The sequence below is a fragment of the Musca domestica genome, unplaced genomic scaffold (assembly GCF_030504385.1).
Source record: "Musca domestica strain aabys unplaced genomic scaffold, Musca_domestica.polishedcontigs.V.1.1 68, whole genome shotgun sequence".
NCBI classification, from domain to species: Eukaryota; Metazoa; Arthropoda; class Insecta; order Diptera; family Muscidae; genus Musca; species Musca domestica.
This window is the reverse complement of record NW_026712379.1, coordinates 3,282,434-3,310,394: the sequence shown is the minus strand read 5'-3', so window position 1 is coordinate 3,310,394 and position 27,961 is coordinate 3,282,434. Positions and strand designations below refer to the sequence as shown.

At 34.5% G+C, this 27,961-nt stretch overlaps 1 pseudogene; it reads left to right on the top strand.

Annotated features, from left to right (window-relative positions):
* Positions 1–26,238, top strand: LOC131805965 (uncharacterized; annotated as a pseudogene).
* The last annotated feature ends 1,723 nt before the right edge of the window (positions 26,239–27,961 follow it).

The following is a 27,961-nucleotide window of genomic DNA, read 5'->3' as shown; positions in this document are numbered from 1 at the left end:
CACATACATATGTACATCGCATGTGTCGATTGAATTGAGAAGTGCCCGAACATTTTGTTTACAAACAAAATAATTTAACTATATACATACTTTACGAGTTCGGATTGAGGAAAAGAAAACATTGTTTTAAAAAGAAAGAAATGGCTAAAAAGTGTCCGGTTCGATCGCTCAGCGACAGTGCTCTGGGAGAGTTGGCAAATCTCATTGTCTCGACACTGGGCTATGCGAAATATGGTCCCGATGTCGACATGGATATTAACATTGTAATGGTAGATATTAATGAATACCTGGAGCTGGCTGGGGCTACGTCCAATATATACCAGGACTTGCTGCGTGTAATCCTCAGTTCCAATTACTTGGATGCTAATATGCGGTTCACATGCCTACAAATGCTGCTCAATTGCGGAGTTTCGTTTTTAGTAACGGAAGTTTTTCCGCTGTCGTACTACGAAAAGATATTACAAGTTATAGCGGCCCAAGGACGGGATTGCGGGGGTGCTAAACCTAAAGGGGGTGTGGGTCAAGGAGGAACACATGTCTATATGTTTGACATAGTAAAGAAGTGTAAATATCTCACCAAACTATATGTGCCCTTTATAGCGAACGACGATTTGCTAGAGGTGATTTCCAAGCACTGCAGCCACTTACAAGTTTTGGATATATCGGGCGAGACCGATATTACCGAAATAGGAATAGAAAGCTTGAGTAAGGGCGTATGTGCAGATCGTCTGACCATAATCGACGTTGGTATGATGGGTGAGGAAAATATTGTTATTCAGATATTGCGCTTATTTTGGAGCATTGCCCGAATGTGGAGACGCTTTCGACGTATTCGTTTGTTGGGCCGTCATTGAAGTTTGTCCACGACAACGTCGACGAGAACTTCCAGTGCAAATTAAAATACCTTCATGACACTTCCACAGATGAGGAAACGTTGCGCGTTATTGTCAAGACATGTCCACAATTGCAGTCATTGTATCTGGATACGCCGAAATCGGGTTGTCTAATTGCCCTCTCTAATACATTCTTGCGTAAGCTCAAAATCTATAAATTCTCATGCTCAGAATTAATGGAGCTATTGGAAACTACTGGCCGATATTTGGACCACCTTACAATGATCAAGGGTAATGGCGAAATCGAATTGGGAGTTTTGGCTAAAATGTGTCCAGGTCTGATTGACTTGGATTGCTACATGATGGAAGGTCTCTCCTACTTTAGTCCAAAACAGCATCGTTTTAGTCGCCTAGAGGGATTGGAAATGCTAAGTAGTCCGATCGCCAATACGGCCCTAAATCTCTGATTTGCAATACGACCCAACTAAAAAGACTGGCAGTAGACAGCGTCTCGTTGACCGATGAAGACGTTGTAAGGTACGATTTGTATTTCCTCCCATGAATCAAAATAAATTGTATATTTAATAGCATATTTATACAGCATCATTTCTATGCACTTGAGGATGTCTGGTTTACTCTGGCACCGAACTTAACAATCCAATCAATACAGGTAATTACAGCACAGTTAATTTGACAGATTCTAGTCGATAAAGCGAATTACAATGAAGTTATAGATCATGCATCGTGAATAATATCTCCTAGGTAAACAATACAGGCAATTATTTTAAATTGGAGCTGTCCTTCTGGATATTTTATTCCAAAAAAACTGTGGACAATATTGACTCTTTTGAATGGGGCTTTAAAGTGTGGAGTGCATTTTGCAATTCTTTATCAAAAATTTGACAAAAAATTGACGTGTGTATATGCCATTGTAAAGAGCTCCCAAATTAAATATGATAGAAAATACTTTATTTCACTATCTTTCCCAGAGTATATGTAAGATACATTGGGTGGGCATCCCTTCCAAAGCGAAATCTGGGAAAAAATGTTCTGCCACTATCTGCAAACAAGTATATATTTTAAGTAATTGTAAATAAGACATTGAGCCAAATCTTTATGTATTATACTAGCAAGTGTCCGCTACTTAGTTAGTGAACATTCTACATAAATAGAGTTAGTTTTACCAATATCCACAATTCCTCTATCTTTAAAGCGCTCCCACAAGGTACTTTCCATTAATTTTGCAAATTTTTGTTTTATTTTATTTTTCAAACAAAAAATACAAAAAGGAATTAACAGAAATCGGTCACACTCTGCAAAAAAATGTATCAGCCGATAGTTCTGCCATACCATGGATTTACCCCAAATATCTATATTTGGTATATTTAGTTATTTTCGTACACTTTCAATACCAATTTCCATTTGTACATATTTTAAAATTGTACGAAAATATACTAAATATCGTGTGTATGGTGTAAAGTAATCCGAAAGAGCTTTGGGTTAAATTCATGGTACAAAATATAATAATTGGGCATACATGGGTTCGGAAATGGCTATGTTTATACGATTTCACATTTAAGTCGCCGACATCCGTAACAAGCACTCCATAACAATGATATGCGGACCATGGTCATGGTAGAATAATACAGGTAACAGCAAGTGTTGTTGTACAACAAACGTAGCAACAACCACATACAAAATTTGTTTTTGTACGTAATCCAAGTGTCATAGGTTCTATGTTCAATAATGTAAACAAAATAATTATTTTTATACCTACACACAAGGTGGTCAGGGTATTATGTCTTTGTGCATTTGTTTGTAACAGGCAAAAGGAAACGAGATAGAACCATAGTTCCTTTTGATGATCTGCATAGAATCACATTTTGAGTCGATTTATGCATGTCCGTCCGTCCGTCCGTCTGTCCATGTATTTTGTAAACAAAGTACGGTTCGAATTTATTGCCCGATCCAGATGAAATTTTGCACAAATCATTTGTTTGGCCCAAGGACGAACCCCATTGGAGAATTGGAGATAATCGGTCAAATTTAGATATAGTTCCCATATATATCTTCGACCGATTTGGCTTTTATTGTGCACCAAATGCGTAATATCTGCCCGAATAGTATGGAATTTTGCACATACAACCAAATTAGACCTGAAAATAAGTAGGCCAAATTTGATCGAAATCGGTTCAGATAAAGCTATAGCTCCCATATATATATGTTCATCCGATTTGTTATTTTAGTCCTCCGCAGCCTTAATATGCACTCTGTAACAAACATATTTGGGGAGATATATCAAATGCAGCTCAGACATACCTTTGCAAAATTTTATCGAGATCGGTTCCGATTTGGATATAGCTCCCCACATATAACTTCGTCCGATTTACATTTTATGTGGCATCAAACGTTTAATGTTTACCCAAATGGGATGAAATTGGCACATACGACCGAATTGAGTCTAGAAGTAAGTATGCCAAATTTGGTGAAGATCGGTTACCCACAGACGTAATATGCACTCCGTAACAACGATATTCAGGAAAATATATCAAATACAACTCAGAAATATCTTTGCCAAATTTTATCGAGATCGGTTCAGATTTGGATGTAGCTCCCATATATATTTTTATCTGATTTCAAATTAATTTTGCACCCAAATAGGCAATACAAGTCCGAATTTAAAGATACAATGCTTTGGCAAGTCCTTTTGAACTTTAAATTATAATTATAATCATAGCGTGTATGATTGAATTCTCCCATAAAAACTTATAATTGTTATGTGGAGCTCTACTAAATTAGTAAAGTGGTGTAGGGTATTATAAAGTCGGCCCCGCCCGGACATTAGGACTTTTTTTACTGGTTAATTAATTATTCATGGTAGAACTGAGAATGTAATGTCATGTAATCGTATGTTTACCATTTTTATACCCTCCACCATACATAGTATGGAGGGTATATTAAGTTCGTCACTCCGTTTGTAACTCATCGAAATAATTATTTTAGACCCAACAAAGTATATATATTCTTGATCAGCGTCTGTCCGTCTGTTGTAATCACGTTACAGTCTAAACGAATTAAGATAGGAAGCTAAATTTTGCACAGATCTCTCTTTTGTCTGCAGGCAGGTTAAGTTCGAAGATGGGCTATATCGGTCCACGATATCGTATAGCCCCCATATAACGGTACCCCCGATATTCGGTATTTTTATGAAGTTAGGCCACATTTTTTAATGGAATGTCTGAAAATCTACACAAGTAGTTCCTTGTGAGCATTTAACCCCCTGAAAAAAGAATGTCTATATAGGTCCACGCTATCGTATATCCCCCATATAACTGTACGCCCCGGTATTCCGGTATTTTGATGAGTTAGACACATTTTTCAACGGAATTGTCTTAAAATCCACACAAGGAGTCCTTGTGGGTACTTTATACCTCGGAAGAGAATTACTCTATATAGGTCCACGATATCGTATAGCCCCCATATAATGGTACCGCAATATCCGTATTTTGATGATTTTAGCCACATTTTTTCAACGGAATGGTCCGGAAATTGTACACAAGGGGTTCTTTGTGAGCACTTTACCCCCCGACAGAGAATTCTCTATATGGGGGTAACGATATCGCTATAGCACCCATATAACGGTACCCCCGATATTCGGTATTTTTGATGAGTAGTCACATTTTTCAATGGAATTGTCTTAAAATCCACACAAGTAGTTCCTTGTGAGTACTTTACTCTCTGAGAGGAGAATTGTTTATATCGGTCCACGATATCGTTATCCCCCATATAACTGTACCCCCCGATATTGGCTATTTGATGATGTTAGCCACATTTTTCAATCGAAATTGTCTTTAAATCAACACAAGTAGTTCCTTGTGAGTACTTTACTCTTGAGAGGAGAATTGTCTATATAGTTTCACAATATCGTATATCCCCCCCTATATTCGGTATTTTGATGATTTTAGCCACTTTTTCCAATGGAATTATCTGAAAATCCACACAAAGAGTTCCTTGAGTACTTTACACCCAGCATGGATTTGTCTTTACAGGTCCACAATATCGTATATCCCCACATATATCGGCACCTTCCTATATTAGATTATTTTAAAGATTTAAAAGAATTTTTAATGGATTTATTTATTTATTTATTTTTTTTTAAATTTTATTTTTTTCTAATTCGTTCCAAATGGTGGAGGGTATTTAAAGTTCGGCCCGGCCGAACTTACTGCTTTTTACATGTTTTTTTTTTCAAATTTATATATTTGACAACATATCATTGTCAAAATCTATATTCATAAATCCATTGTTTACACACAAAATCAGAGATGGGAACTATTTTTTATGCCTTCAAATTTGACAAATAAATTACAGAAATGCAGCAATGCTGGGAATGTTAATTTGAAACGAGGTACCTTTTTTTCATTGTACCAAGTTAAATATTTTAATTTCAAAATTTTAATTTTTAGAATAGTTCTTAAAATATTAATTTAATGCTTTCACATCATCCTCTGAATGTATAGTTCTTTGCTGTAGGTCCAAATATCTCAACGATTCAAACAATCGCTAGAAAATAGTGGGACAAAGCAACCCCCCTTTCAAATTGAAACATAATTAAAGTATTCTACATTTTGCAATTTTTAGGAAACATGAAATATACGACTATGTTACCCAATGTGGTGTCGCCGTTCCTTAACCGCAAAAAAGGTTTTCGCACCATCGCCGTTGGTGTTTTGTTAAGTATAACAGCAAAAAATATGTTCACATTGTCCTTAGATTTTGTATGCACATATCTATTGATCAGTTATAGATACAGTTTTCAAATTTGGAATATTTTCGTCCGATTTCATGTACTTGATGCACCAAACACGCTGTGTATGTCAAATTTCAATGAAATTTGGAATGTGTGATAGAATTTGCTCTGAAAAATAATTAGTCAAATTATGTTGAAATCAGTTGAGATTTGGATAGATCTCCCATCTCCGATTTCAAATATTTGACGCACCAACACGGTATGTATGACCGATTCAAATGAAATTTGAAATGTGTAATGGAATTTGGTAAAAAAAAATAATTTGTCAAATGTATTAAAATCCATTCAGATTTGAATTTAGCTCCCATATATTTTTTCGGCCGACTTTTTGTATTTTATGCACAAAACACTATATGTCTTTCACATTCAATGAAATTTGGACTGAGTTACAGAGTTATATAGAAATTGGTTAGGTTTGGATGTAGATCGCAAATATAAATTCGGTCGATTTCATTTATTGATGCACTAGATACGCTATATATCTCCAATTCAATGAAGTTTAAAATGTGTGACGGAATTGGGTCTATAAAAAATATGTCAAATTATATTGAAATCGGTTCAGATTTGGATATTTTTTTTACTAAGAAATATAGACCCATGGCAAAATTACAGAAGGTAGAACAAAGCTACATCCTAAATACAATTTTTTTTCTTTTGGTTACACATTATATGTGTGTATTGTTTTGAACAAAAATACAAAAATTTCAAATTATTTCAAATTCGGTTGGAAAAGTAAATGTATATTTTCGACGTTAATAGGCAACACATTGTACAATTGTACAATAGGCAACACATTAACAATTCTGTTAAAAGCTTTAAAATAACTAATATCAGAAGGTGCCGATATATGGGTGGATATACGATATTGTGGACCTATATAGACAATTCCCTTTCATGGGGCAAAGTGCTCACAAAGAACTACTTGTGTAGAATTTCAGACAATTCTGAATTACAGAGTTATATAGAAATTGGTTTAGGTTTGGATGTAGATCGCAAATATAAATTCGGTCGATTTCATTTAAATACGCTATATATCTCCAATTTCAATGAAGTTTGAAATGTGTGACGGAATTGGGTCTATAAAAAATATGTCAAATTATATTGAAATCGGTTCAGATTTGGATATTTTTTTACTAAGAAATATAGACCCATGGCAAAATTACAGAAGGTAGAACAAAGCTACATCCTAAATACAATTTTTTTCTTTTGGTTACACATTATATGTGTGTATTGTTTTGAACAAAAAATACAAAATTTCAAATTATTTCAAATTCGGTTGGAAAAGTAAATGTATATTTTCGACCTTAATAGGCAACACATTGTACAATTGTACAATAGGCAACACATTAACAATTCTGTTAAAAGCTTTAAAATAACTAATATCAGAAGGTGCCGATATATGGGTGGATATACGATATTGTGGACCTATATAGACAATTCCCTTTCATGGGGCAAAGTGCTCACAAAGAACTACTTGTGTAGAATTTCAGACAATTCTGAATTACAGAGTTATATAGAAATGGTTTAGGTTTGGATGTAGATCGCAAATATAAATTCGGTCGATTTCATTTATTTGATGCACTAAATACGCTATATATCTCCAATTTCAATGAAGTTTGAAATGTGTGACGGAATTGGGTCTATAAAAAATATGTCAAATTATATTGAAATCGGTTCAGATTTGGATATTTTTTACTAAGAATATAGACCCATGGCAAAATTACAGAAGGTAGAACAAAGCTACATCCTAAATACAATTTTTTTCTTTTGGTTACACATTATATGTGTGTATTGTTTTGAACAAAAAATACAAAAATTTCAAATTATTTCAAATTCGGTTGGAAAAGTAAATGTATATTTTCGACGTTAATAGGCAACACATTGTACAATTGTACAATAGGCAACACATTAACAATTCTGTTAAAAGCTTTAAAATAACTAATATCAGAAGGTGCCGATATATGGGTGAATATACGATATTGTGGACCTATATAGACAATTCCCTTTCATGGGGCAAAGTGCTCACAAAGAACTACTTGTGTAGAATTTCAGACAATTCCGTTAAAAAATGTGGCTAAAATCATGAAAATACGGAATATCGGAGGGTACCATTATATGGGGGCTATACGATATCGTGGACCTATATAGATAATTCTCTTTCAGGGACTCACAAGGAACTCCTTGTGTATTTTCAGACAATTCCGTTGAAAAATGTAGCCAAAATCATCAAAATACAGAATATCGGGGAATACCATTATGTGGGATATACGATATTGTGGACCTATATAGACAATTCCCTTTCATGGGGCAAAGTGCTCACAAAGAACTACTTGTGTATTTTCCGACAATTCCGTTGAAAAATGAGGCCAAAATCATCAAAATACAGAATATCGGGGGGTACCATTATGTGGGATATACGATATTGTGGACCTATATAGACAGTTCCCTTTCAGGGGATAAAGTGCTCACAAAGAACTCCTTGTGTAGAATTTCAGACAATTCCGTTGAAAAATGCAGCTAAAATCATCAAATTACAGAATATCGGTGGGTAACGTTATATGGGGGCTATACGATATCGTGGACCGATATAGCCCATCTTCGAACTTGACCTGCCTGCAGACAAAAGAGAGATCTGTGTAAATCGTCATAGAATTTTACGCTGATCAAGAATATATATACTTTGTTGGGTCTGAAATGTTTATTTTGATAGTTTACAAACGGAATGACGAACTTAATATACCCTCCATACTATGTATGGTGGAGGGTATAAAAATAAACAAAACCAACTATTGCATATTTTAAAGTCTATTTGACACTATAAGACTCCGTTACAGAGTTGCATTTTCCTAGTTTCTTTGAGGTTGAGCAACCTTTCTTATTGAGCCATGCATAGACCAATCTCGTCTTTTGTATAGTACCATTCTAACAGTACAAAAAAGCTACACAACAATTCAATAGAGGCTACAACTATTACGGGGAAGTATGTAGGTTCATATGTATTGCTACCTCGATTCCCTATTCTAGCAACAAAAATGCCGTTCAACTTTAAATATCGCTGTTTCCTGTACGCATGGCATTTGCTATGACAATTAATAAATCCCAAGGACAAACTCTTGATGTATGCGGACTAAATTTGGCATGTTCCTGCTTTTCTCACGTGGAGGTATACCGAGCGATTTGTTTGTTTACGCTCCTGAAGAAAAAATAAAAAAATGTATTTCCAAAGCATTACAATAAATAGATTCTTAAAATTCTTGAACTTGTTTTATTTTTATCATAAACCACAAAATATAGGTATATAAAAACCGAAGTGTAGCGAAGCGTTCTGGGTTTAGCTAGTTTTATATTTGTGTAAGTATGGAGTTGAACTTTTGAGCGCTCCTATGAGAGTAACTGTGGGTTAGACAATGGACTGTTTTTGGAACTGTGTGGTATATGATGTACGGAAAGTACTACATTTGGTAGGGTGGGTAAGAACAGAACTGGAAATATAAATTTTTGTATTAGGATCACAGTGTAGGGTGTAGGTTTTATATAAGTAGGTCGGCTTGCAAATGCCTACTAAACGTGTACGAAAAGTGCACCACACTGTGGTCTGGATATTATGTCTTTGTGCATTTGTTTGTAACATGGAGAAGGAAGCGAGTTAGACTCATAGTTCCATTTGATGATCTGCATAGGATCACAGTCTGAGTAGATTTATGCATGTCGGTTCGCTCGTCGTCTGTCCATGCATTTTTGTAAACAAAGTACAGGTCGCATTTATTGCCCGATCAAGATACAACTTTGCACAACATTTGTTTGGCCCAAGGACGAACCCTTTTAAAATTCAACATTTAGATACAGCTCCCATATATATTTTGCACCAAATGTGTAATATTAGCCCAAATACGACGAAATTTGGCACATATTACCAAATTGAGTCTAGAAATAGGGGTGTCATATTTGGTGGAAATCGGTTTTGATATAGCTATAGCTTTCATACATATTCTTCATCCAATTTGTTAAATTTCTCCTCCACAGCCATAATATGCACTCCATAACAACGATATTCGAAGAATATTTGCCAAATTTTATCGAGATTGGATTAGATTTAGATCTAGCTCCCATATATATTATCTCGATTTCAAGTTTATTGTGCACCTGAATTGAATGGATTTTGGCACATACAAACGAACATAGGCTGGAAGAAAGTGTATCGAATTTGGTTAAGATATAGCTATAGGTCCCATGTACATATATGTTTCATCCGATTTTGTATTTTGTTCCCTCACACCCGTAAAATATTTTAACAACAACGATATTTGGTTCCAACCATCAGATACAGCAAAGAAATGCCTATGCTAAATTTTATAGATTTAGATATAGTCCACATATATATCTTCATCCGATTTCACGATGGAATTTGTAAGAATATCGGTTCAGATACAAGATCCTTCGTCAAGTTTTCCGGCTTTAAATTATAACGATCATAGCTGGTATGTTTTAATTGTCATAAATTCCCCATACAAAGCTTATTATCATAAAGTCGGTCCAGCGCTACTTTGGCCTTTCTTTACTGGTTGGTATTAAGATCACAGTGAAATATATGAAATATATTTATTTTTACTAAGGAAGAAAAATACAAAGCAACATGTATTTATGTACCCATTTTAGACATTTAATTGACCGAAAAGTACGATTTTGTTTAACTGTACGAATTTATCATTTTCACTGATATAAACCTTAGCTTACCTTTTTGGTTAGCAAAGGTAAGGGGAAAAAAGGTGAAACTGCCAATCAAAAGTACTTTTAGGGTTTCAAAACTATTTTCGAGGATATAAATCCCTTTGTCACAAAATTTGCAGTAAAATTCCACTACTTGCTTTATTAGCTATTCAGCAGTTCCTCTTGATATCTGTATATCTGACTCACTGTATATAAACCCCATATAAACAAACTCTCTGTATAAACCCCATATAAAAAATTAATAAAACAAAAAATTAAAATTCAATATACGATATCAAATTCAAAATATTTCATGCAATTTAATCACAAATGATTTTTATTCGCTATTTTATTATACCCTCCACCTTTTTTATTATACCCTTCTCTATTTATTATACCCTTGGAGGGTATATTAACTTTTTCATTCCGTTTGTAACATCCCCAAATGTTCTTCGTAGACCCAATAATGTATATATATTTATAATCAGCATCAAATTCTTTTGCTATGTTACGTTAGAACTTTTTGCAGGGTTAACCTACTTCAAGAAGATTTATTTGAAGTATAAGTAATGGATAAGATAATTTTAATCCAAATCCAGTGGGTTAACCATTTATAAAGGTACTGTAAGACGATTTAACGATGTCCTTCTGTCTGTCTGTTGAAATACACGATACAGGCCACATTATTATTTGATTAGCAGAACAATTTGTATTGTGTCTAGGATGGTTGGTATTGAAAATGAGATATATCGGTCCACGTTTTGCTATATGTATTTTGATGATTTTTGCCATGATTTATCTGAAAATTTGTATTTGTAGGCCATAATGGGTTCTAGCTCCGGTGGCGAAACTTTGCATATGTAGGTCCTCGCTTTGGTATAGCCCCATATAACGGTACCTCCCGATATTTGGTATTTTGATGATTTTTGCCACATTTTTTTCATGGATTTGTCTAAAAATTGGTATTTGGTATAGCCCCATATAACGGTACCTCCAGATATTCGGTATTTTGATGATTTTTGCCACATTTTTTTCATGGATTTGTCTAAAAATTGGTATTTGTTGGTCATAATGGGTTCTAGCTCCTGTGGTGAAACTTTGCATGTATAGGTCCACGTTTTGGTATAGCCCCATATAACAGTACCTCCCGATATTCGGTATTTTGATGATTTTTGCCACATTTTTTTCACGGATTTTACTAAAAATTGGTATTTATAGGTCATAAAGAGTCGTAGTTCGTGTGGCGAAACATTGTATGTATAGGTCCACGTTTTTGTATTGCCCTATATTCGGTATTTTGATGAGTTTGTCACATTTTCCCACGAATATGTCTAAAAATTGGTATTTGTGGGTCATAATTGGTTCTAGTGTTCCATTACCCTAAGGTGGAGGGTATTAAAAGTTGGGCCCGACCAAACTTAATATTTTTTTACTTGTTGGATCTCTTTATGCGATTTTTTTGGATCTCTTTATGCGATTTTTTAGGTTTTATCCTTTTTTGTCAATAGACCATTCCGAATTTGTTTGACTGACATCACTTTCTTTTGCCCATTTTTATGCCCTCCACATAAGTCGAAGGTATATTATTTCGTCCTCAGTTTCTCCACAAATAATTCTTTAGATATCCCCAAATTAAATTCTTGATCAAAGTAGACGCATATAGACGCTTTAAAGTGAATTTTAATTTACCTTTTCAGGTTCTTAGAGAATGTAAGTTCACTATTTGATATGACCCCATGTAGTGGTACTTCTTTTAGCAATTTGGGTTGTTAATGGGCGAGAATTTATCATACGGAAGTAGAAGATCCACTTTTAATTAGATATGTTAGCCGATTTCGAACTCACAAAAAATTGTATATTCTCTAACCCACAGTTACCCTCATACAGAATACATAAGTTGAGCTCTATTCCTACACATATATAAGGTTAAGTATCATGTAGTACTTTTCGTATATTTTATACTACAGGGCCTCAATTATTGTTCTATGAAAATGTGAAATGAAAACTTTTATAAAGAGAATAAATGTCAAATGAAAAATTTTATTTCATATTTTCATAGAACAAGAATCCAGCCACCGGATTCTAAATTCACTCTATATTAAATAATGTACCAGTAAATAAATTCTTTTCGTACACCTTACGGTAGATTTTTCCAAATCCTAATACCAATATTCATAATATCACTTCTATTCTCATGTTATTTGCTAAATTTAGTACCCTTTAGTACCTTTCGTACACTTGGTGTACACATTTCCAGAAAGACCTCTTTATAAACTAAATTTTAACACTTTTTCCATGGCCCCAAAACCAAATAGTATTACATTTTATTCCATTTAGTGTAGTTCTTACACTTAAGACATATTTCCAAAATCACCATTTTATGCCCGACCTACTTTCTAAACTTGGTTTTTATACCCTCAGCCATATGGCTAGATAACCCTCATTTGATACGGTCAAACCCTGCTTCATCAAAATAACGGTTTAGACCCTAGGTCTCTTGAGACCAAATCCTTTTCAGGACATTTGGAGTCGATCTAGCAATGGCCGTCCATCTGTCTGGCTGGTGCGCTCGAAAACTCTCGAAAGGAGTATTTTACTGCACAAAAGTATTGATTCGAATCCTAATATTTTCACCAGTACTACGTTGGACAATACTAAAATGGTTGGACAGTACTAAAATGGACAATATCGGTCCACTCCATCAAGGGTTCAAGATTTTTAAAAAGCAAAATAAGCATCCATCTCTCTTCAAATTTCATACATACAAAAGTGACTTTTGAAGACTATCAAAATTAACAATGGATCTATTTCATTTCCTTCTGCGTGTTACGAACAAATGCACAAAGACACAAAGAAATTGTGTAAAGGATTTAAAAGCATTCGTAGTATTTGGATGTGTCAATGGCAGTGATTATTTCATATAAAACTTCTTCAATATTTTATCTTTTTTGCGTTGTCCTTTAACTGAATACTCTCCACCATTTGGAACGAATTTGGTAATTCTCAAAACAATAAAAAGCGTTAAAAATGCTGTTAAAATCTTAAAAATACCGAATGTAGCTGTTATATTAGGGTCTATACGACGACATGGACCTGCAGGGGTAACTTTTGTCGTAAGACATTACAATATTCAAATGCGAAACTTAACTTAAAAAAATCGATGAATAATGTAGCTAAAATCATCAAAATACCGAATATCGGGAGGTACCGTTATATGTGGGCTGTACGAAGACATGGACCTGCACATACAATCTCCTATCATAGGCTATGGCATCTATTACGAACATTGAATACCAAATTTAAATGAATTCCGGTGAATATGTCGCTAAAATCAAGAAAGTACCGAATAACGGGAGGTACCGTTATATGAGGCTATACGAAGACGTGGACCTGCACAGACAATTTTCTGTCTTAGGCTCTAGTATCCATTTCGAAATTCAAATACCAAATTTGAAACAATTCCGATGAATATTGTCGCTAAAATCATCGAAGTACCGAATATCTGGAGGTACTGTTGTATGGGGGCTATACCAAAACGTAGACCTACATGGCCCATTTCAATATCAAAAGTCCTGCAGACATAATATACATTGGAGCAACATTTTATCAATCTACTTCAATTCGTTCGGAAACTAGAGTGATTTCCACAGACTGACAGATGGACGGACATCGCTAAACCGATATAGACTTTTATGCTGATCAAGAATATACAGGGTGAGATAAAAAACTGCAAAACGCCATAATTTGAACAAAATTAACATTTTTTTAATTTTATTGAATGAAAGAGAAAATGTCGAAAATAGCATCAAATTTTGGAAAAAGTTTAGATTTGTTCGTATTCGTCGTCTTTGACACGAATTATGGGTGGAAGGCCATTATGGGTTGGAAGGCCAATGAAACCGTCACACGTTACACAAATGTTGCTATGCGGTATTTTGGCCCATTCCCGGCGAAGCGCTTGCTTGAGTTGATCGACACTGTGGTATTTTTTAGTGCCAACCTTGCTTTCCAAAATACTTCAGACACAATAGTCCAACGGATTGGTATCCGGAGATTTTGGTGGCCATTGTTTCGCTGGATATGAAGCGAGGTACCTCATTTTGTAACCGTTCTTGGGTGGCGCCTGCTGAGTGCGATGGTGCTGAGTCCTGCTGGAATGTCCAAGGTCTGCGGCCAAAATGTTTGCATGCTCAAGACTTTAATACACTGTTGGATAATTGCACCACAACTGTTCATTGGGAAACATAAAAAATATTTGAATAAAAACTAATTTATGTTACCATGCAAAGTTCTCTAATTTATGTTACCATGTTTTTTTATGTTACAAAAATAGGCTTTGCTTTTATATGTAATCAAATCGTAATCAAAAGAAACAAGTAAAAACATTAAGTTCGGCTGGGCCGAACTTTTAATAACCCCCACCTTAGGGTAATGGAAACACTAGAACCAATTATGACCCACAAATACCAAGTTTTAGACATATTCGTGGGAAAATGTGGCAAAAATCATCAAAATACCGAATATCGGTAGATACCGCTATATAGGGCCATACAAAAGCGTGTATCTATACATACAATATTTCGCCAATGGAGCTAGAACTCATTATGACCAACAAATTCCAATTTTTAAACAAATCCGCTATAAAATGTGACAAAAACCATCAAAATACCGAATATCAAAAGATACCGTTATTTGGAGCCTATACCAAAGCGTGGAACTATACATGCAAAGTTTCTCCACCGAAACTAGAACCCATTTTGAACTACAAATACCAATTTTTAGACAAATCCATGAAAAAATGTGGCAAAAATCATCAAAATACCGAATATCGGGAGGTACCGTTATATGGGGCTATACCAAAGCGTGGACCTATATATGCAAAGTTTCGCCACCGGAGCTAGAAGCCATTATGACCAACAAACACCAATTTTCAGACAAATCCGTAAAAAAGTGTTGCAAAAATCATCAAAATACCGAATAACGTTATGTACCCTTATATGGGGACTATACCAAAACGTGGACCGATATATCTCATTTTCAATATTTGACGCTCTACGTCAAATAATGTGGGCTGTATCGCGATTTCAACAGACAGACAGACGGACATCGTTAAATCGTCTTAGAATTGATTGAACTGATAAATAGAAATGGATAAATTAAAAGAAATATTAAACCCTTTGATGGAGAAAGATATTTAGTGTGGAAGTTTAGAGTTAGAGCGCTGTTGGAAGAAATGGACGCATTGAAAGTTATAGATTGTGAATTTCCGAAAGAATTAACATCAGAATGGATAAGAAGTGAACGAAATGCAAAAAGTGTAATCATCGAATATCTAGGCGATTCTTTTCTTGGTTTTGCAAACACTGCTATCTTTAAAGCTAAAAGGCAATATATTGTTGATGGATCATTTCTTGATATTCGATGACCTGATTACTGAGTTAATGGCATCCGGGGCTAAAATTGAGGGAATGGACAAAGTAACCCACTTGTTGTTGACATTGCCATCAACGTTTGATGGCGTCATAACGGCGATTGAAACATTATCGGAGGATAACTTAACATTGGTATTTGTAAAAACTCGATTACTTGAACACGAGATAAAATTGATAAACGATGATCGAGTCACCAGTGGAAAAGTTTTACAAGCCATTGATAACAATCAAAGATACAATAACAAGGTCTTTTCACATAGTTTTAAAAATAAAAGTAAATTGAAATCATACCAGACTTCTAAATCAAGTGTGAAGTGCCATTTTTTGGTAAAAAAAGGACATATAAAAAAAGATTGTTACGGATATAAAAACAGTTAAATTAAAAAAAAATCGATAGTGGAAAACAGTTCAAACTGCAACAACCCAAATTGAAAAAGGATTTGCATTCATGATAAGGCAGCACTTGAACACTGCCCCAAAAGGCAATATTTCTTTTTATTGGACTCCGGTGCCTTCGACCACATGATAAATGACTCAAGCTTGTACACAGATTTTATTTGCCTTTCCCATTAAAATTCCAATTGCTAAACAAAGAGAATTTATATACACAACCAAGAAAGGAATAGTAAAGCTGGACACTAAAGATCAAGAGCAAATCACACTGGAAAATGTTTTATATTGCCAGGAAGTTTCTTACTTACTATCCGTCAAGAGAATGCAAGATGTTGGTTTGACTATTGAATTTAATCCTGGGGTTTTTTAGTTACCAAAAACCGACAAGTTGTTATGGATAGTAAATATAAGAATATTATTCTAACTGTAGATTTTGAGCTGTTTTCAAGCATTTACACATCAAGAACATTAAGAAAGAAAACTATCGAATGTGGCATGAAAGATTAGGGCATGTATCTAAAGGTAAATTTTTGGAAATAAAAACAAGGGCATGTTTAGTGACACACATCTTTTGGAAGATGCAGAACCTGACTGTGATTTATGCGAAACTTGTATAGATGGTAAGCAACATTGGTTGTCATTTAGTAAAAATAAAAACAAAGAACATATAAAAAGACCTTTATTTATTATCCATTCGGATGTTTGTGGTCCGATAACGCCTTCATGAATTGATGAAAAGAACTATTATAGCTCATAACATATTTAATAGCTCGTAAGGCAGATTTATTTTCTGTTTTTAAGTTTTTGTAGCAAAAAGCGAATCTCATTTTAATTAAAGGTTGTAAACCTCTATGTAGATAATGGTAGAGAATATCTATCTTCTGAAATGAGATTATTATGTTCAAAAAGGAATTAGCTATCGTTTAACAGTTCCACGTACAACTCAACTAAACGGTGTGTCCGAACGGATGATAAGGACAATAACAGAAAAAGCTCGTGCTATGGTGAGTGGAGCTAAATTGGATAAAGTTTTTTGGGGTAAAGCTGATCTAACGGCAACTTACTTAAACAGACTTGCCAGTAAAGCGTTGGGTAAGGAAACAAAACACCTTATGAAAAATGGCACAGTAAAAAGCCAAGTTTAAAATATTTAAAGGTTTTTGGTTCAACGGTGTATGTGCATAATAAAATACGAAAACGAAAATTTGATGAAAGATCATCAATGGGAATATTCGTTGGATATGAATCAAATGGATATAAAGTCTGGCATGTGGAAAGTTTTTGATAGCTAGAGATGTTATCATGGATGAAAGGAATATGGTTAAATCCAGGAATGTAATTAAAGAGAATGTTGAACCGGAAAATGTGCTAAAAATCCCGAATGACAGTACGGATAGAATTCCAATTGTCCCGAATGATAGTACGGACATAATTTTGCCTTTCCCGAATGATAGAACGGAAGTAAGTAAAAATGTACTGAATGAAAGTAAGGAAAGGAAAACATATGAATAGTCCATGGAACATATATCAAATAAGGTTGATCCAGACGAAACTGGTGTGGAAGACTTAGGGACAAACCACAAATTTCACACACAGAAGATGATTGTTTTTATCTTAGAATGCGTGTTAGATATTTAAGCTCATTCTGATGTGCCGACATTTTTTAATGAAATTTAAAATAGAAACGATAGAAAACGCTGGGAAAAAGCAATAAAGGATGAGCTTAGATCACATTTTGAGAACGAGACATGGACTCTTGTATCAAAACCTATTGGTAAGAATGTAGTTGATTTTAAATAGGTTTTTTCATTGAAACATGATGAAAAAGGAAACCCAGTAAGATACAAGGCTAGGCTTGTTGCTCGAGGTTTTACCCAAGAATACTTGGTTGATTACGATGAAACCTTCGCTCCTGTGGCTAGAATTTGCAGCTTTCGCATTCTGATGGCTTTTTCAAACCAATACAATTTAAAGGTACATCACATGGGTGTAAAGAGAGTCTTTCTGAATGGATTATTGAATCTATATGAAAATTCCAAAGGGATTGAATTGTGGGGATAAAATTTGTAAACTAAATAAGTCAATTTATGGACTAAAACAGAATGCAAGATGTTGGTTTGAAGTTTTTGAAAAAGTCCTGAAGGACATAGGATTTGTTAACTCGTCAGTGGATCGCTGTTTATACATTCTTGATAAGGGTGATACGTTTGAAAATTTGAATGTGTTATTGTATGTGGACGACTTGGTAATTGTAATCGTTAATTTTAAAAGATATCTAATGAACAGGTTTAAAATGAAAGTTTTATTCGAAATCAAATATTTTATAGGTATAAGGATAGAGAGAAATGAAAATACAGTATATTTCACTCAGTCTGCATATATAGAGAATATTTTGAGTAAATTTAAAATGGATGACTCCAAGCCTGTCAGTACCCCACTGCCATGCAAACTGAATTATGAAGAACTTAACTTATGAAGAACTTATGACGCACCATGTCGTAATCTAATCGGGTGCTTAATGTACGTTATGTTATGTACGCGGCCTGATTTAAGTACGGCAATTAATATATTAAGTCGCTATGTCAACAAGAGCAATAAAGAGTTATGGCAACGGTCTTAAATGGGTGCTAACAAGGTAGATTTAACAGGTAACCTTAAATGTCAAAATTGGCATCTAAGGCGAAAACGTACATTCGCCATGACATTTTTGCGGCAAATTTGTTTCAACCAATCAGAAACGAGGTGTTTGGTTAACATTTTATGTTATGTGTGAAATTAAGCCAACAACTGCAATATCTTCATCGGAAAAATACCACTAATATTCCAGCCAATGTTGGTAACCGGAGGTTACACCGACTCCAGCACATGGCACAACAGTAGCAAGTGTTCCCGATCAAATGGTTTTAAAGAAAGAACATAGCACCAATATCGCCACCAGTAACAGCCCTTTAAGAATGCCCAGCAATCAAGCTAGTAGCCACTTGGTGGATACCAAACCTCTCTTGGTAGCAGAGCCGATGCAAATTCTCCAAACCATACAAAGACTTTTCACAGACCACAGAAGGCGGGAAGAGCTGGGGCTAGTGGAAGTTTGGATAAGACCAACTGAGTCATAGCTTTCGTGAAAAGCTGGAGCGGCAAAGTAAAATGGCTATACAACAGAGTCAGGCAGTAAAGGGCTAGCATGGACCCATACAAATCAAAGGGGAGGATCCACGAATGCTGCAAGCCTTCATGACAGCGGCTGCTCCAGCCGCCGGTTCGTCTGGGCCACCTGGAAATGTTCACGATAAATTACATTTCAAGGCCAGTGCTGAACATAATCTCAACAACTAGGATTTGAATAAAATTGCACCACATGGCATGGATTCACCCGCCGGAACACTTTTTCATTTTCTTTACTAGTAATTCACTCTAAACTGCTCTTAAATTTTGAAATATAAAAAAATACTTTTATTGAAGAAGACATAAAAAACTTTGTTTTTGTGTTGCATTCATTTAGGGCGAATTCAGCATTACAAGAACTTGTTTTGACATCTATAGGTGCCGTCAGCTTGGGTGATGCGACTACTAGTAGATCTACCTTGGGTGTTAAGATAGCTTTGATACGACAGTCACAGAGACATATTAATTGGATATGTAGATTCTGATTGTGGTGAAAGTGAGATTGATCGGAAGAGTACAACAGGGTATTTGTTTCAAATGTTTGAAACATTTCTAATCTGTTGGAATACAAAGAAACAGAACTCCGTAGCAGCTTCATCAACAGAAGCTGAATATATGGCTTTGTAAGGGAAGCTCTATGGTTAAAATCATTAGCGTGCAGTACAGGCCTATAAGAGTTTACGAGGAAAATCGAGGCTGCATAACTATATCAAAATATCCATCATGTCACAAACGATAAAAACATATTGATATTAAATGCCATTTTTTCCAACAGATAAACAGATAGCTGATATATTAACGAAACCCTTGCCAGCTGCTAGATTTCTGGTATTGAGAAGTTATCTCGGCTTGGAAAGCAATATGTAATTGTTGTAACGTTTAATTCATATTTTGTTTGTTTGGGTCTGATTAGGTTTTTCTGGGGTTTCCTAATCCTTACAATGAATGTTGGGCATTTTTATATTTTCCCAGAAATAACAACTTGTCACATCGTGTACTATTAACATACCCATTATTTTAATATTTTCAACTTGTAATAATCAATATATTTTTGCATAACAGGCCTATTCTGTAACTTTTATCGATTGAAAAGTTGTTAAAATTCCTTCTGTTATTGTAACAAAGACTTAACAAACACATGAAGTTTTTGGGAAAAAGAAAAGTGAGGAGAGTAGCCTTATAGGTTAGGTATGTACCTAAGACAAGTAAAACTTTGCCACAATTTTTACAGGCCTGCCCGACGTAGATTACAGAAGGTAGAACAAAGCTACCCTCAAAGCTTTGGTGCCCTCATTTGTCAAAATATGTACACATTTTGCGTATGTGTGTGTATTGTTTTGAATAAAAAATAAAATAATTTGAAATTATTTCAAATTTGGTTGCAAAATGAATGCAAATTGTCGACGTAAATGGTAACAAAATTTAAAATTTTGTCATAAAACGGTATTGTCCTACTATTTTAAATTCCATCTTGTGGAATAACCAAGAAAAGTTGTTAAAATTCCTTCTGTTGTTGTAACAAAAACTTAACAAACACATGAAGTTTTTGGATAAAAAACAATGAGGAGAGTTGTTTAAAAGATACCGAATAGCCCTTTTTTTGTTGTAGCAAAAACTTAACAAACACATGAAGTTTTTGGATAAAAGAAACAATGAGGAGAGTTGTTAAAAATATACAGAATAGCCCTACAGGTTAGGTATGTACCTAAGACAAGTAAAGGTTTGCAATAATTTTTACAGGCCTGCCCGACGTAGATTACAGAAGGTAGAACAAAGCTACCCCCCAAATACAATTTTTTCTTTTGGTGCCCTTATTCTGTCAAAATATATACACATTTTGCGTATGTGTGTGTATTGTTTTGAATAAAAAATAAAATAATTTGAAATTATTTCAAATTTGGTTGCAAAATGAATGCAAATTTTCGACGTAAATGGTAACAAAATTTAAAATTTTGTCATAAAACGGTATTGTCCTACTATTTTAAATTCCATCTTGTGGAATAACCAAGAAAAGTTGTTAAAATTCCTTCTGTTGTTGTAACAAAAACTTAACAAACACATGAAGATTTTGGATAAAAGAAACAATGAGAAGAGTTGTTAAAAAGATACAGAATAGCCCTACAGGTTAGGTATGTACCTAAGACAAGTAAAAGTTTGCAACAATTTTTACAGGCCTGCCCGACGTAGATTACAGAAGATAGAACAAAGCTACCCCCCAAATACAATTTTTTCTTTTGGTGCCCTCATTCTGTCAAAATATATACACATTTTGCGTATGTGTGTGTATTGTTTTGAGTAAAAAATAAAATAATTTAAGTGTTTGTTTTCTCTTTCGAGACGAGCTTAATGATCTAAAATTTGCAGTGAAAAGGAAAGCCAGATAGATACTATCACACACTCACCACTATGCGACGACTCACCAGAGCCATTAACCCGTCTTCCTAAAGCAGCACTAAAACAAGTGTATGCATTGGAAGCAATGTAGTTGTTGTGGACAAAAAAATCCATCACTACAAAAACAAAACGTTGCTGTGAAAAAGATCTGCCAATAGAACTTGAGTCCAACCTGGAGAGTTTCTAGTGTATAATTCGCATATGCTAATTTGCAATAAGTTCGAAATATATACTACTTTCCAGAGAACGGCCCTTGTAATTTTTGAGTTTTCCTGTAGGCAAAACTCAAAAATTCAGCCGAGCCTGGCTGTGGGATTTGAACCGTTGACCTCTGTGTGCAGCCAACTAGAAGTTGCCGTCTCTACGTTCAGAGCCATTAACCCGTCTTCCTAAAGCAGCACTAAAACAAGTGTATGCATTGGAAGCAATGTAGTTGTTGTGGACAAAAAAATCCATCACTACAAAAACAAAACGTTGCTGTGAAAAAGATCTGCCAATAGAACTTGAGTCGAACCTGGAGAGTTTCTAGTGTATAATTCGCATATGCTAATTTGCAATAAGTTCGAAATATATACTACTTTCCAGAGAACGGCCCTTGTAAGCCATCATCCACATCAAATATGCCTGATGAGCCGCTTAACCAACGGCGAAACGCGTCGCATAGTGGTGAGTGTGTGATAGTATCTATCTGGCTTTCCTTTTCACTGCAAATTTTAGATCATTAAGCTCGTCTCGAAAGAGAAAACAAACACTTAAATCATAAAACATATGATCTTCGCTTTAACAAGGCAAAACTCAAAAATTCAGCCGAGCCTGGCTGTGGGATTTGAACCGCGGACCTCTGTGTGCAGCTAACTAGAAGTTGCCGTCTCTACGTTCAGAGCCATTAACCCGTCTTCCTAAAGCAGCACTAAAACAAGTGTATGCATTGGAAGCAATGTAGTTGTTGTGGACAAAAAAATCCATCACTACAAAAACAAAACGTTGCTGTGAAAAAGATCTGCCAATAGAACTTGAGTCGAACCTGGAGAGTTTCTAGTGTATAATTCGCATATGCTAATTTGCAATAAGTTCGAAATATATACTTTCCAGAGAACGGCCCTTGTAAGCCATCATCCACATCAAATATGCCTGATGAGCCGCTTAACCAACGGCGAAACGCGTCGCATAGTGGTGAGTGTGTGATAGTATCTATCTGGCTTTCCTTTTCACTGCAAATTTTAGATCATTAAGCTCGTCTCGAAAGAGAAAACAAACACTTAAATCATAAAACATATGATCTTCGCCTTAACAAGGCAAAACTCAAAAATTCAGCCGAGCCTGGCTGTGGGATTTGAACCGCGGACCTCTGTGTGCAGCCAACTAGAAGTTGCCGTCTCTACGTTCAGAGCCATTAACCCGTCTTCCTAAAGCATCACTAAAACAAGTGTATGCATTGGAAGCAATGTAGTTGTTGTGGACAAAAAAATCCATCACTACAAAAACAAAACGTTGCTGTGAAAAAGATCTGCCAATAGAACTTGAGTCGAACCTGGAGAGTTTCTAGTGTATAATTCGCATATGCTAATTTGCAATAAGTTCGAAATATATACTACTTTCCAGAGAACGGCCCTTGTAAGCCATCATCCACATCAAATATGCCTGATGAGCCGCTTAACCAACGGCGAAACGCGTCGCATAGTGGTGAGTGTGTGATAGTATCTATCTGGCTTTCCTTTTCACTGCAAATTTTAGATCATTAAGCTCGTCTCGAAAGAGAAAACAAACACTTAAATCATAAAACATATGATCTTCGCCTTAACAAGGCAAAACTCTAAAATAATTTGAAATTATTTCAAATTTGGTTGCAAAATGAATGCAAATTTTCGACGTAAATGGTAACAAAATTTAAAATTTTGTCATAAAACGGTATTGTCCTACTATTTTAAATTCCTTCTTGTGGAATAACCAAGAAAAGTTGTTAAAATTCCTTCTGTTGTTGTAACAAAAACTTAACAAACACATGAAGTTTTTGGAAAAAAGAAACAATGAGGAGAGTTGTTAAAAAGATACAGAATAGCCCTACAGGTTAGGTATGTACCGAAAGACAAGTAGAACTTTGCAACAATTTTTACAGGCCTGCCCGACGTAGATTACAGAAGGTAGAACAAAGCTACCCCCCAAATTCAATTTTTTCTTTTAGTGCCCTTATTCTGTCAAAATATATACACATTTTGCGTATGTGTGTGTATTGTTTTGAATAAAAAATAATATAATTTGAAATTATTTCAAATTTGGTTGCAAAATAAATGCAAATTTTCGACATAAATGGCAACAAATTTTAAAATTTTGTTATAAAACGCTATTGTCCTACTATTTTAAATTTCATCTTGTGGAATAACCCCGAAATTCTTTTCTTATTTCGCGGGTTTTTCCCAATATAAGAATTTTGTAAAAAAAAATTAAAACAACAGCAAGCCAACTATTGCATATTTAAAAGTCTATTTAACACTATAAGTCTCCAGCACAGAGTTGCATTTTTCTAGTTTATTTGAAGATGAGCAACCTTTCTTATTGAGCCATGTATAAGTGTATTTTTAATCTTCCCAAAATACGTTCAGGGATGTCAAGTGTATGGTTTTCCCGCCAGATGTAGTGATTTTTAACGTACAAAAATCATTGATTTAAAGTTGTAGCCTAGGTAGAAGAATACATGCAGTTCCATCGACACTGCTGCTGGGACAATTTTTGGAATGAAAAATTATTCAAATTTGTAAAAGTTGTTAAAAATTCATATCATAAAAACTTCCGATCGGCATTGTATGGGAAAACAAATACAAATGTACATATTTTTGAATCACTAAAAAAAATAACTGACATTTCTAGAAATGTTTGAATGTTTGTATTAAAGGCCTGCAAATGCGACATATTTCTCTATTTTTACCACGGCTAAAAAACGTTCGTCGTGTTATGCCCTGTTTGATCAAACGCATAACAATACGTGACATCCAACGAAATGTTCGATGCCTCGTCATGTCGGTCAGACTCAAACCCATCTTCATAACACGCATTGACCAATAAATGAGGACGTTTAATAGTGTGTCATACAAATGTGTTTTTTTCAAAAATTAGCTACAAACTGATACAGTTATCAGTGAAAACGGGCATTCACATAATAAGTAGGGAAACCAACGCTACCCGCTTTTATGAATGCGATATGAATTCTTAGTAAAAATAATAATTGTCTACTACTTTATGATCAGACAATAGTATCGTTTGTATAATACATATTAAAAATCAGATTTTAATTTAAGCAGAGTTTTATTTTCAGAAGAGCAAGATTATACAACTGTTTTGGAAAACTTGTTTTAGCAACGACCGTAACGATTACAAGTTTCATTATTAAAACTATTTAATAAGAATTTATATAAAATAAAAATATATGTTTAATACCTTTGAATTAATTTTAAATAAGTTAACATTAAATCTAATTTTGTTAACGAAAAAATTGTAAAATAAGAATTAGATTTTAAACTGGATGTATGTCTATTTAATTTTCTTTCTTTATAATGTTTATCGTTCTTGTCCATTTTCTTAGTGGTGTTTGGCCTTAGTCACCACCATAGAATCAGAAAAGTAGTCTGACGAAATAATACCATTACTTTTTTTGGTTAGTGAAGATTTTGGACATATTTTCAACTGAAAACGAAAAAAGTTTTCGCACCATCGCCCTTAGCGATTTGTTAAGTGTAACAGCGAATATTTATATTATTAGCCAAATCAGCTGGGATTTGCTGCTAACTATAATAATTACCTTATTTCAAATATTAATACCAAGATTTGCATTTTTGTAATTAGCGTGATGTAAATTACAATTTCAAATTTAACTTAATTGAAACCCGGTTCCCATCCCTGATTTGTGAATATACAAAGGATTTATGAATATACATGAGATGTTCTCAGAGGTATAATTGTAAAAAACGTGTAAACATAATTCTACCATAGGTTTAATCTCTTACGAAAAAGTCAACCGATGACTTACGCCACATTAATATAACCACCATGTACCACAGGTGTTTTTTGAAATCGTAGGCAAATGGATAGAGTTAGAACTCAACAACTTAGTATCTAATATTATTCACGATTAGCTAACAAGCAAGTTCTTGCTACTATTTATGTACTCAGAAACATCTTCGAGTGGATGATTCGAAAATATAACGATTAAATTATTTAACCACTTGTAATACAGAAATACTAACTTTACTTATTGCCCTCGGAAATTATTAATAGCAAATATCTTTTTAATAGGTGTTAATGAACGAGTGCCCCGAACTGCAATCTGTGGGACAACTGAGCGGATGGGCTCTATCTCCCGATGACTTGGCACTTCTTCGAGGACTTTTAAAAAGCGGAAACTCCAGCCTCGTACTAACGCCGAATGGATTTTTCCCATAAAATGTACCTTTTCAAAATAAAAATTGTGATTTTGTTTATGTTTGCAAAAATAAAATAAATTATAAAATAATTTTTAGATTTTAATGACTATTTACATATTATAATATTTCAACAGTTGTATTTGTTCCCATTACGGCGTTTTTTGTACGGCACGATGTACACGTTTGAAGTTTTCCACCACAATAGTGGAATAAATACATTTATGTGAATGTTACCGAAGTACATCGAGCGTTTAAATCTTCGAAATTAAGCAAATGTTTATATCCGACCAAGTTCAGTCTAGAAACAAGTACAATAAATTTGGTGAAAATCGGTTCAGATATAGCTATAGCTCCCATATATATGTTTCATCCGATTTGGTGTTTAAGTCCCTCAAATTCAAAATACACGATACAAGAATAATATTTAGTGCTAGATATCAGATACAACCAAGAAATAACTGTTTTTAATTTTATAAAGATCGGCTCAGATTTGGATAAAGCTACCATATATATGTATATCATTATCCGATTTCAGGTTTGTTGTGCACCAAATGGCTAATATTATCGCGAATTTAGCCTAGAAGCAAGTATTTCAAATTTGCTCCCATACATATGTTTCAACCGATGTGGTTTTTAAATCTCCCACTTTAGAAATATGCACTCTACAATAATGATATTTTGTACCAGATATCTCATAGAGCTCAGAAATGCCCATTTTTTACGAGAGCTCTACTAAATATGCATTGTGGTGTAGGGTATCATATTGTTGGCCCGCTCGACTTTTGACCTTTTCTAACTGTTTTTTCATCTATTTGAGACATAATGAATGAAATTTAATTCATTTCTTTCATCTACCGAGCTATGCTCTAACATGAGATGGCACTTAATACTGGATTTTAATAACATAGACAAAATTTATGTATGTACATATGGAGGCATACTGTCAAAGTTATATGTCCTTCTTAAAGCAAATCTTGTTAAACTTTTAAATTCAGTTTATTCTTTTATTGCAATATGAATCCCATATTGTGGATAAATATTCAGTAGAGGCCTTAACAGTCTCTCAAAAAGTATTTTTAATGTATTAATTGAGAATTCCTCAGAATTCCGTTGTAATAACCCAAACTAGGAATTAATTTTCGAGATCGTATACTCCATATGATGTTTAAATGAGAGGGTAGGATCGAATAATATAGTTAAGTTTTCTCTAGTGAAATCTCTAGCAAAATTGAAATTGAAATGTATCCCTATCTTTTCGAGTTAAGCAATTAACATATTATGCGGCAATTTGTCGAATGCCTTGCTAAAATCCATGTAGAATATATCCACCTAACTACCTTTTATACCCTCCACCATACTATGAAGGGTATATTCATTTTGTCATTCCATTTGTAACTCATCGAAATAATGATCTTAGACCCAACAAAGTATATATTTTCTTGATCAGCGTAAAATTCTAAGACGATTTAGCCATGCCCGTCTGTCCGTCTGTCTGTCTGTTGTAATCACGCTATCTTTCGAACGAATTTTGCACACAAGTTTATTCGGTGTTTTGAGGATTTTAGCGACATTACTCACCGAAATTGTTTCAAATTTGGTGTTTGAAGTTCGAAATGGATACTACAGGCTAAAGCAGAAAATTGTCTATGCAGGTCCAGGTCTTCGTATAGGCCCCATATATCAGTACCTCCTTATGTTCGGTATGTTGACGATTTTAGGTACAATACTCACCGAAATTGTTTGAGATGTCGTATTTGAAGTTCGTCATGGAAGCTACAGCTAATAGGCCATGGAATAATAATCCTACATAAA